The 12148-nt window shown below is 51.1% G+C and overlaps 1 protein-coding gene and 1 pseudogene across 11 annotated transcripts in view; one reads left to right on the top strand and one right to left on the bottom strand.

The window, feature by feature from the left end:
* LOC144817722 (homeobox protein not2-like) overlaps positions 1-12148 on the top strand; it is a 1386394-nt gene that overhangs the window by 696631 nt on the left and 677615 nt on the right. The window lies entirely within an intron of this gene.
* On the bottom strand, positions 7604-8661 carry LOC144820066 (uncharacterized; annotated as a pseudogene).

The raw sequence follows: 12148 nt of genomic DNA, 5'->3' as shown, positions 1-12148 counted from the left end.
TACATGTGGCACTGGTTCTAGTCGTGTTTATGTCAGTCCAGCCCACTGCATGTCACCTGGACACAACATGGCAAATCTTACATGTGGCACTGGTTCTAGTCGTGTTTATGTCAGTCCAGCCCACTGCATGTCACCTGGACACAACATGGCAAATCTTACATGTGGCACTGGTTGTAGGTGTGTTTATGTCAGTCCAGCCCACTGCATGTCACCTGGACACAACATGGCAAATCTTACATGTGGCACTGGTTCTAGTCGTGTTTATGTCAGTCCAGCCCACTGCATGTCACCTGGACACAACATGGCAAATCTTACATGTGGCACTGGTTCTAGTCGTGTTTATGTCAGTCCAGCCCACTGCATGTCACCTGGACACAACATGGCAAATCTTACATGTGGCACTGGTTGTAGGTGTGTTTATGTCAGTCCAGCCCGCAGCATGTCACCTGGACACAACATGACAAATCTTACATGTGGCACTGGTTGTAGGTGTGTTTATGTCAGTCCAGCCCACAGCATGTCACGTGGACACAACATGGCACATCTTAGGTGTCGCACTCGATCGAAATGTGTTTGTGTCAGTCCAGCCCTCAACATGTCACCTGGACACAACATGACACATGACTCTGGTTCTAGGCGTGTTTATGTCAATCCGGCCCACCGCATATCACCTGGACACAACATGGCAAATCTTACCTAAGGAACTCGTTCGAAGTGTTTATGCCAGTGGGGCCTTTGGAACCGACCAAGACTGACCCCCGCACCCTGCACGTCCATACATACGAAGCATTGTGGCACAGGGTCGGACTGGCCTTTATGGCAATCAAGCAGTGCCCGATGGGCCGGTCTGACAGGTGTGTGGCTATTTGTGGGCTTGTTTGAGGGTCAGGTGGGGCGGCTTGTACTGTTGTTTTCCCTGAAGCTACCCTAAATATAGCCTGCAGCAAGCTCGACGCATGCCTCCTTCACCAGCTCATTCAGCGTGTCTGTACAAGTCCAAACAAATGTGGCCTCTTTTATTTCGCTGCCCGGGCCTTTGCTTTGCCCAGTCCCAGCCTTTAATGGCATACGGTCCTGTCGCATGCCGGTTCAGGCCGTACCAAGGCGCTGCTGGGAGGGGGTGGCACAGTGAAGGGGTCGCACTCGATCTACCAGGGTTCGTTTAAGATTATAACCCACATGCACTTTATTTGTATTCCCTCTACTTGTGCTGGAAGTGTCATTTCTACCTAGTTATTATTAGCAGTCTATACATTATTTACACTTGCGTTCCCTGAAGGAATGGGCCAGCCCTCGGGTCCAAATACCCCCTTCATTCTACACAGGCCACACGGGTGACGCAGTCTGCATCCATGTTTTTTGCCCAATCCTGTTTTCGTTTCCACATACAGGCACTAACAGAATATTGTACATTTCGGGTCAGATCTTGTCCATCCCCAGAGGCACAGATCGCGCGCTCTGGAGGGGCGTCTATCCCTATCTCGTGTTCACTCCCGTGGGAGCAAAGCTCTGAGCTGGGTGCGCGTGGACACAGAGCTCGGGTGATCTATTCCACTCACACACCCTCTTCAGATCTGTGCTGCCACATGATGCCACTATGCCCAAGCCAGGCGAGTGCCTGGGCGGCTGGTGTAGAGTTAAAGACGCAGCTGGGTTGCATCTGACTTATAGCGCCTCTGGAGACTGGCACAGGATAAAGGCGCTAGAATGTGAGATCTGCGATTGTTTCAGCGCAAGCCTTGTACATATCACTTCACCCACAGCAGTACCAGTTCCCCTGAATCCCTTCTCCCTGCTCCTGGGCAGAAAACCAGACAGCCAATACACAAACCGGGGGAGGAGGATGAACTTCCAGACAGGCCCCATTATGGCCGCAGGAGCAGCTGAATGGGCCGGGCGGGGCCTGTGCGGCAGCCCCCACCCTGAGCTGTGATTGTGAATGGCCCCCCAGGCCGCTCGGCGGGAGGCCCATCACATGCACAGTCCTCACCAGGAAGCCTCCATCAGGCCTCAGGGACATGTCCTGGCGACGAGGCTTGCATCCAGAGCGTTCCGCCACCGCATCTGTCTATAGTGCATGTTGTGGGGAGCAGGGGCGTAGCAGAGACCCCTCCGATGGGTAGGGGGGCTGACCCTTTAGCCCCTCCCCTCCCAGTTCTAAAAGGAACCCCAATACAGCGAAAGGGCAATGAATATCATCTTTGAGATATAGGAAACTCAAAGACCTCTCTTCACACTGAGGGGTGGGGCAGAGGGGGGCTCGTTAGTTGAATTGTAAACTACAAGAGGTTGCACAGGGGACCAGCGCCCAGGGCCAAGGGCTTCCATCGGAAGATGAGATATAGATAACTGTAGGAGGAAAGTGGCAGCCACAGGAGCATCTGCTAGAACTGGGGATACATTTATCAGATATGTCCTTCCTGAGAGAGCATAGGTAGTTCTGCCTTATTCGCAATTTTGGCGCATTTCTGATTTAGTATTTTTACCATCATGTAAAACAAAAATAAACACTATCGAGTTTCACTTCCATGGTTTATTAGTTTATGAACATTAATAAATTGTGGGCTGACGCATGGGAGCCAGCGTGCATCATACACATTTTCCTAGCTTGCCATTCTTTGTAAATTTCTCAGAAGTGTGGGGCCGTGTTGGCCCTACTGGTCCCAGTTTCATAGGGCCCGAACCCCCCAGACTGACCCCCGCCCCAACCTCATGCAAGCCGACAACACAACTAACCAGTCAAGGGTGTGGGTAAAAGTGGTCATGTTTAATCTTCCAAAACATTCATAAACATGACAAGATCATACTTAAAGATTTACATTTCAGAATTCAAATATTTACATTTTGATATGTACAAGTATGTTACTTTGTTCCAACTACTAGTTATGTAATAACTACTTCCTCCAGCACCGAGGGGCCCTCTGGCTCGCACCTCCAAGTTGAGAATCACGCAAGGCGCAACCCACCTGCATCCTTGAGCGGTGAGCCCCCTAGCCCCACGATCCTTGTCCGTCATATCCAGGGGGCCACCCCTCTACCACCCGACTGCCAAGGAGGCTCGTGTGACCTGGCGCCCTTGCCTCCCCAGCCGGTGTCCCTATTCTCCCTGCGGAGAGCTTACCGTCTCTCCCCTCAGTGCTGGCCTCGGGAGTATGTAAGCGGGCCTCCCGTTACCCCCACTGCAAATCAATGTTCTGTGGCCTCTTTTCCGCCACTAGGGTGACCAGGGCTCACAGGTCCTTCACCCTCCCCACCAGCAAACAAGTTCTGTACAAAGGACCAAGTCCCCTTGATCCATACATCGGTGCCGATGTTAGACAAATGGACGCCATCATGGTGAAACATCAAGTCCCCTGAAATCAGTCTATGTGGAATGTGACACAGGCGGCCCAGGCCTGAGCACAACCTTGCCAATTCTTCGTTGAGGCGCCTCACTGACACGTTCAAGGCTCGGGATCTGACTCCAGCAGCCCATGTCCGACGAGGTATCATGCATGACCAAGCAATGCGAGCGTTCGGAAAAACTCTCCATATCCAGGCAAATTCCGATAGTAAGGCCACGCCATAGGAATGATTTACCCTTCAACCCTAGTGGTTTCGACACCTGCCTTTGCCTTAGCCGCACTGTGGCCCAACTGACAAACGAGTGCCCCAACACCCACACCACCTTCGATGACATACTATTCATAGGGAGAGAAATGTAAACGTCAGCATTGTCATGTCAAAACATCATTCCTTTGTCTCAAAGTAACTCCGGCCTTACATAGCGCTTAAAACAATCAGATGACCAGCGCACTACGCTTTTTACTGCTTCTGCCGGTAAGCCAGCGCCTGCCGCTAAGGTTGCCGCCCCAATTCTGAATGAGTGAGAGGAATACCCGCTAGGATCCCGGCCCAGATGCAACAGCGCGCGCTTAAAGATCCCCCTGAACTGGAATTGCGACAAACAATCGCCCTGTTCGTGAATGAACAGTGCTTGCTCGTGCCCAGGTGGCCTAATTGCCATGTAAGCATCCATCCTGGCCACTGGGCAAATCACCGCCCCCGGGGCCGGAGCCAGGTGAATAGTGGTCCCCTTCCCCAGAGGGTCTGTCTTAGATCTCCTGAGAACCAGCAAAAAACATGAGAGGTACTAAAAGTCTAGAAATCAGAGAACTACTGGAACCTAATAGTGTCCCATATTAATGTTCAGACCACACTGTTAATCTAAACAAGTGACAATGTCATGCCAGAGAAGTAAGACAGAGAAGATACAAAGTCTGAAAGACTAGAAAAAGTACCCATCAGCCCACTCAAAAGTGGAATCTCATCATCTGGGTTGTTCAGTGTTGGAGACAGGTGTCCTGTAGGCTCCTCCTCAGGGAGAGTCTGAGGTTGCCTAATGATGGACCCTGGGATCAAGCATCCAACCAACAGAAGACAGTCTGTGAGCGGAAGGGGCAAAAGTTGCAGTGCTCAAAAGAAGAACAGAAAAGGAAAATAATCCTAGTGATTTAAAAATACCTACTTTGATGACATAAAGAAACTTTATTGGGTCTGACCATCAAAGTGGTATTATTAAAAGCAGTATGCTGATAGCGTGCAAGGAATTGCTATCTACCATGAATGTTGGTTGGTCGACATGTTTCAGCCTAGAGCGGCTTTCTTCAGGACCTATGATTTGCTACTGCAACACTTACTTATCGTGTTATAAGACGTGATTTACAACCATTCTCCAATTGATTAAGAGGAAAGATGGTATATCTTCTCCCTCATTGTGGGGAGAAAAAACCTCACCTCACCTGGCGACAGCTCAGGTTGGAAGGAGGCCACGCACTCTCCGTCGTTGCCTCGGATTGAAAACTGAGCCGAGTTTTCAATCCGAGGCAACGACGGAGAGTGCGTGGCCTCCTTCCAACCTGAGCTGTCGCCAGGTGAGGTGAGGTTTTTTCTCCCCACAATGAGGGAGAAGATATACCATCTTTCCTCTTAATCAATTGGAGAATGGTTGTAAATCACGTCTTATAACACGATAAGTAAGTGTTGCAGTAGCAAATCATAGGTCCTGAAGAAAGCCGCTCTAGGCTGAAACATGTCGACCAACTAACATTCATGGTAGATAGCAATTCCTTGCACGCTATCAGCATACTGCTTTTAATAATACCACTTTGATGGTCAGACCCAATAAAGTTTCTTTATGTCATCAAAGTAGGTATTTTTAAATCACTAGGATTATTTTCCTTTTCTGTTCTTCTTTTGAGAACTGCAACTTTTGCCCCTTCCGCTCACAGACTGTCTTCTGTTGGTTGGATGCTTGATCCCAGGGTCCATCATTAGGCAACCTCAGACTCTCCCTGAGGAGGAGCCTACAGGACACCTGTCTCCAACACTGAACAACCCAGATGATGAGATTCCACTTTTGAGTGGGCTGATGGGTACTTTTTCTAGTCTTTCAGACTTTGTATCTTCTCTGTCTTACTTCTCTGGCATGACATTGTCACTTGTTTAGATTAACAGTGTGGTCTGAACATTAATATGGGACACTATTAGGTTCCAGTAGTTCTCTGATTTCTAGACTTTTAGTACCTCTCGTGTTTTTTGCTGTCAAGTTGGGGGACTAGGTACTCTCACGGTCTATAAACAAACTCCCCTAGGACCCTCCACCACTCCTTTTGTCTTTTTGTCTCCTGAGAACCACCACCAAGCCCCCCGCGATCAAGTTTGCATCCTGTCTCTGGAGCCCCCGCTATGATCTGATTTAGAAGAACCCGCCAACTCCCCTAGCCGTAATGCCCCGTAAAATGCTAAGGAGAAGGCCGCGCCAAACAGGATGCTTTCATAGTCAGACGAGCATACTAGTGGTAAAATTCCCACAATGTCTCCCAACGTTTTAAGGTCTAAGGGCCTCCTCCAATCTTTTTTCGCACCCTGAAGCCTGGCCCAACCTGCCAGAGCTCTCTTTATCACAAAAGCTGCGCCCGGGTCGCGGAGACCTGCCAGTTTTGCAAAGAAACCTATTGCTGTCACATGTGCCCTCGCGTAAGACACTGGCTTCCCCTGTTCTCTCAGAGCCAGCAAGAAATCGCCAAGCGCCCCTGTAGAAAAAAGCGCCGCCTGGCTCGCATGCTTAGCAAATGTCCTGTATGTTTGAAAGTGTTGGTGGTAAGTCCTCCTAGTGCGCTCGCTCAATGAGGCTCCCACCAGCCCAGCTAGATTGGGGCTCCAATCCTCCACAGAGATGTCGGGAAAACAGTCATCTGCTCCTCCGCCTGCAGGTGGTACCTTTGAAAATCCTGTAACTTGGAGCGAGACAAAGCATCAGCAGCCAGATTTTCTACCCCTGGAATATGCGCTGCTGTAAAGAGCAAATTGAGCTTTAAACAAGCCAAGACTAAATGCTTCAATAACCTCAACACATGTTTGCAAGTAGCTCCCTGCCTATTGATAGCTTCCACCACGGCCATGTTGTCTGACCAAAAGATGACTGACTTGTTCTTGAAAACACTGGCCCAGATTTCTAATGCCACTACAATTGGGAATAGCTCTAAAAACGCAATGTTTTTGGTCAGGCCCTCCTCGTGCCAAGATAATGGCCAGTCGCCTCTGCACCAGCGGGAACCCAAAACCGCTCCAAAACCGATGCTCCCTAATGAATCAGTGACTAGGCCTAAGTCAATGCTAGATACCGTAGGTTCAGGCCAAATCACCTTACCATTGAAGTCCTTCAAAAAGTTACGCCAAATCCTCAAGTCCTCCCTCACCATCGCTTTTAGCCGGACCTGATGGTGTTTCTGCGTCAAGCCTACCATAGCGCATCCAATTGACCTAGAAAAAGGGATCCCCATTGGAATAATCCTCAGGGCAAAGTTCAACTGGCCCACCAAAACCTGTAATTGATGCAACGTGACTTTCGGACCTGCCAGGGCAGCATCTATTGCTTGAGAGAAGGCCTGAACTTTATCTGCTGGCAACCTGCATTCTCCTTCTACCGTGTCTATTTCAATGCCTAAGAATGACATACTTGTCACTGGCCCCATCGTCTTACCAGGGGCTAAAGGTACTCCCAGCTCCTCAAACAACTCAACCAGTTTGTCCAAGGCTTGCCCACACTTTTTAGAATCCGGGGGACCCATGATCATGAAATCATTAAGGTAGTGCACCACATCCTTGTGCCCGGTTTTGAAGACATACAATCACTGTAGCATGGAGCTGAACATCTCGAAATACATACACGACACAGCACAACCCATCGGCATCCACTTGTCATAGTAAAATTGGGAGTTCAACTGGAAACCTAGCAAATGGTAATCTTCGGGATGTACCGGCAAGAGCCTGAAAGCTGCCTCAATGTCAGTCTTAGCCATTAAGGCCCTGGGCCATAGATCGCGCAGCCTCTGAAGTGCAGAGTCAAAGGACGAATAAGTCACTGAGCACAGGGATGGGTCAATAGCACCATTCACCGACGCCCCCCTTGGCGCAGGCAGGTTGTGGATCATCCTAAACTGACCCGGCTCCTTCTTAGGAACCACGCCCAGAGGTGAGCAGACAAAGCCTGGCAAGGGAGTAGCGGGGAAAGGGCCAGCCACCCGCCCCAGCGCCCTCTCCTTTTCTACCTTTTGAGAAATTACCGAGGGGTGCCTACGTGCTGACAACAGATTATTGCAATAGCCCACTGGGGGTACCCCTTGCGCTGGATGCTGAAGCCTGTAGCAAACCCCTCAAATAAAGTCCTGGCTGCCTTCCTGTGGGGATACTGATTTAGCCAGAAAACCAGCCTCCCCAAATCTACTGGCGTGGGTAAGTTACTGCTGCGGGGGTGGGGGGGCTTAGGCTCTCTCCTCTTCTCTTTGGACTTCTTAATGCACTTGAACTCGGGGTGGGAAGGGTGGCCACAGTACGCGCATGCATGTTTGAACTTGCATGCTCCGTGGGGCCAGGTGCATGTTTTCCGGTTAAAGGCCCAACACGTTCCCCTTTTGTCCCCAGGGCCCCCCTGGGAAGTCCGAAAGGGCTGCTTCATGGATGCCTTATTGTTGACACTCTCTAACCATACATTTACTTCTGTCTGGTCCCAACCCATGTCAGGATCCTCAACTTTGGCCCATCTAAAGTCCCTATCGTAGTCCAGCCAAGCACCCCCCCCCCATACATTGTTTGTGCTTTCAAAATCTTATTAGCATAACATATCAAGGGTGCTGCTAATTCCGGTTTCTTCTCTATCATAACAATGGAAAATACATTGAAACCGAACAACCAATTAGTGATGGACTCCTCTACACTTGGTTTCCATTCTCTAAAATACCCTTCCTTACTCTCTTTCTCCTTACTCTCCACTTCTCTTCTCTTGGGTCTAATTAGAGAGAATATATCCACAAATTCTCCCTTCCAAATTTTTTCCTTCGTTTCTGGCGTCACGTGTGACGCCAACTTACATCGTTTTGATAAAACGGACTCATGGCCCCCACTCGGACAGTCCCCCTTATCTATTTCTTTGCTTCCGGACTCCCCTGCCTTACCTGCAGAGGATCCAGCTGTTGTCGATAGTGCGGAGGCCGGATGACCCACCGCCTGTGGAGGCATGCTCAAATTCTTCCCGTGCGCCACACCCAAGAGGGCAACCTGTTTACTCAGTTCGCCCAGCATCCCCCCAGTGCCTGCAGATGGGGCCCATGGTGCTACCATCGCACTAACCACTGGCGTGCTTAATTGTGCCAACAGCGTGGCTACCGTGGACAGTATGGTAGCTGTGGCAGAGGGCCCACCCTCCAACGCTGTCCCGGCTTGCCCCGTGGGGACAGGAACTACCCTCCCCTTGTCCAATTACAGCGACCCCTTCTTGAAGTGCAGGGCAGGGGGATCAGGAGCTCTAGGCGCTAGCACTGGGACCGCCACTGGTACCATGGGGGCAGGCGGGTTAGGGGCAGGTGCTAATGCTTGCAGTACACCGCGAATCTCAGCTAAAAGTATGCCCACATCATCCCGCCCTTCTGCTGGTGGCGCAATGACTGGCTGCGGGGGAATCAAATTAGGCTGGGAGGGGGTGCTGAGGACGGGCACCGCCGTAACAGGCGTGGGAGCGACAGGGACTGTGCTGGGCAATGGTGCTGCCGGTACTACAGATATAGGCAGACTAGGAACTATGTTTGGGAGCCCCAGTGGCACTGTAGGCCCCGGCTCCGGCAAGCTAGGGATAGGAGCGGTGGGGGCGCTAGGCCCGGGCAACACTGGAGCGAATGGGGTGGGGGGAAGCTATCAGGCGCAGTGCCAACCCTCCCTTTTTTGATCACCCTGGACCTCTTGACTAAGGGAGGAAAAGCTGCTTTAGGCGGGACCATCCACCGCCGCGGTCGGCCCTCGCTATCCGCCCCAGGTGCCTCATCTCCTTGTTCCTCCTCACTTTCGTCCTCTCTCCCTCCCAATCTGTCTAGCACAAGCTTCAACAAATGTGCAATCTCTGACTCTCCTCCCTTTCTTTTCTGGTTGCGCTTGGGTGGCATTAGGGACCCTGTACTGGGATTACTGCTGCCTGTGCTGCGTTGCCCACCCAATCCCAATTATGTAATAAATTAGGTCCGATCACAATGCACTCCCCCCAATTATTTATAGCCCAGCGTGCAAAGGTTACTCAATATGGCTGTGCCAGCTCCGTGGCGTACACCAATTACAAACTGCTGGTTACTGTTGTTAAGGCGCACGTGCCGCGCAAGGACTAACGCCGCTAAAATTCCGCCAACCGACGCCGCGAGTCAGATGGAAGCAGCCCTGCATGTTTATCGTACGCTTGCTGCTTGCCAGTGGCACCTACGCGTAGCACAGGCCCTCTCGCTCCCCAATCCCCAATACGGCCTCGCGGGCTCCAACGCATACACACAACACAAGCGTTCCCAGATTCTTTCAATATGTCCTCGCTGCCTGTGCGCCCCTTCCAATACGCGCCGTACCCAACTCGCGCTGCCCAGATGCTCTCAACACGGCCGCACGGGCTCCGCCGCGTATAAACAACACTAGCGCTGCCTAGATCCTATCGATACGACCTCGCTGCCCGTGCGCTCCTCACAACACGCGCCGAACAATACTAGCGCTGCTCTCAACAGGTCCTCGCCGCCCGTGTTCCCCTCACAATACGCACTGTACCAGAATGGCAGGCCCAGCTCCGAAAGTACGTCCTAGCCGAATCTGATGCGAACTACCCCCGTGTGCTCCTCACAATGCGCGCCGTACCAAAAAAGCGGGCCTAGATCAACACGGTTCGTCCTCGCAGGATCCGAGGCGTACTACCCTTGTGCCCTCTAAACTATACGCGCCGCACCAGTCTCTCAATGCGCGCCGAACCCGGCTCTGATCACACACTCTGCCTGACCCGGCCGCTCACCACCACCGCTCTGGACCCACCGCGTTATCACGCGTACTGCCCTGAACGCCAGACTCCCGCCCCAAGGACAGAGGACAGGTCACCCCGAACGCCGCGGAAATCGCCCGGGAATCTACCACGCAGGTCCGCTCGCACTAGCGCCCCAACACCTCATCTCAGATACGCTTAACCCGAGCCGCAACGCACCGACGCCACGTCGATCCCGATACCCGACGACAAGCTGCAAAACTCCACTGCCTAACCGTGCTGCGAACGTCCACACGAGATTAAGGAATATCCCCGAACCGGTGTCCAGGGCGGGAAAAAGAGGGTGTTCAGAAGTGTACCTGGAGTTAAATACCCATCTAGGCCCCGCCCTCCCTACCTGTTGGATCCCGCCGGAAGGGCGTCATAAGTTGACCCGGAAGGACTTATGGGGGTGGGGCGGGGATCCGGGGGGCCGGGCCCTAAGTGCACGCTTGTCGAGTACTCGCGCTTTTCAAATTATAGAATGCACAGCCTCCCTGCCGGTACCAGCTGTAGGAAAGTAGGATCATACTGGAATAGAACCTCCCACTTTTTGCCTGGTGTCAGTGTGTTTTGACTGTAGTTCACTGGGATCCTGCTAACCAGGCCCCCATGTGACAGTGCTGTCTCCTCTGAATTACGTGGTAAGTACTTTGTACACCCCACAATTTGCATACTGGGATACCATTGTAAGTCCCTAGTATATGTTACTGACATGCCCTGGGCAGATGTACACCAGGGGTCTCCCATGGGCCGCACGACCATGTGATTTGATGATGGATGCAAATGGTGTCTTCTCTTTCCACATCAGTTATGAAGCTTCCATGCCACAGGCTGACCATATTTCATCCACTATTTAGCCTCCAACTAATATCAGTGTTGGTATTTTTGGGATACTGTGAAGAAAAGGAGGTCAAAGAGCATGCAAACATCCCATTGCACAGCCAACATAAATGGATACTATCACTGTAGGGAAACTGCTCCTCTATTAAGGGACAATGTGGGATGCCCTTTAGATGTTCAATTTTGAGGAATTTGGACATAAAACTGTTGAAATGTATCGCTGAATTGTTCAGGCCTTTGATCAAATACCCATCTCTCCAGGCTCTTCTTGGGATGATGTGGGACCAAGCAATTACTGCCTGAGTATATTTTAAGGTTGCGATGCGATATTGGACTACAATAGTTCATAGAGGTTTCTCCTGCCCAGTTCGGCCAAATCATGACCCACAATATGCAAGATTTTCATTTCAGGCAGCATAAGCCCCCTGACTTGATTTTTTTCCACAACATGCCTCATCCGTCTTACTCAGAGTTCCGGAATGGCGACCTGCGCTCACAACTTAATACCGAAATTGACCTGAATGGCATGTAGGTGCTGCTCAAATTTCAGTGGAATCGCCAAAGGCCCGAGGACTGACTGGGGCCTTAGAACCTAATACTGACAGAAGGGTAGGGAAACAGTGATTGTCACAAAAGTATCAAATATCCAATATTTGTCACCAATATGTCACAAACGCAAGAAACATTGAACCTCCATACTATACTAAAGCAAGCTTGGATGCACTTAATACTTATAACAATCCAACTGCCATGTCCCAATCCTTTAAAACGCCCTTGGACCAGTCCCTACCCTGCACCCAATCCTGGAACAGTTACCACCGTTTGAATTGATACTTACATAGGGAGCACGGGTACTGGACCATAATCAGCTCCTAGTCCCCCCTCTTCTTTTTTGATACATATTCCAAAGCTTAGCCACTGCGACTGAAAAAACCCTTCCTCCTCATC

The sequence above is a fragment of the Lissotriton helveticus genome, chromosome 2_1 (genome assembly GCF_964261635.1).
Source record: "Lissotriton helveticus chromosome 2_1, aLisHel1.1, whole genome shotgun sequence".
Classification (NCBI taxonomy): domain Eukaryota; kingdom Metazoa; phylum Chordata; class Amphibia; order Caudata; family Salamandridae; genus Lissotriton; species Lissotriton helveticus.
The sequence above is the reverse complement of the archived record's forward strand: the minus strand, read 5'-3'. Positions and strand labels throughout refer to the sequence as shown.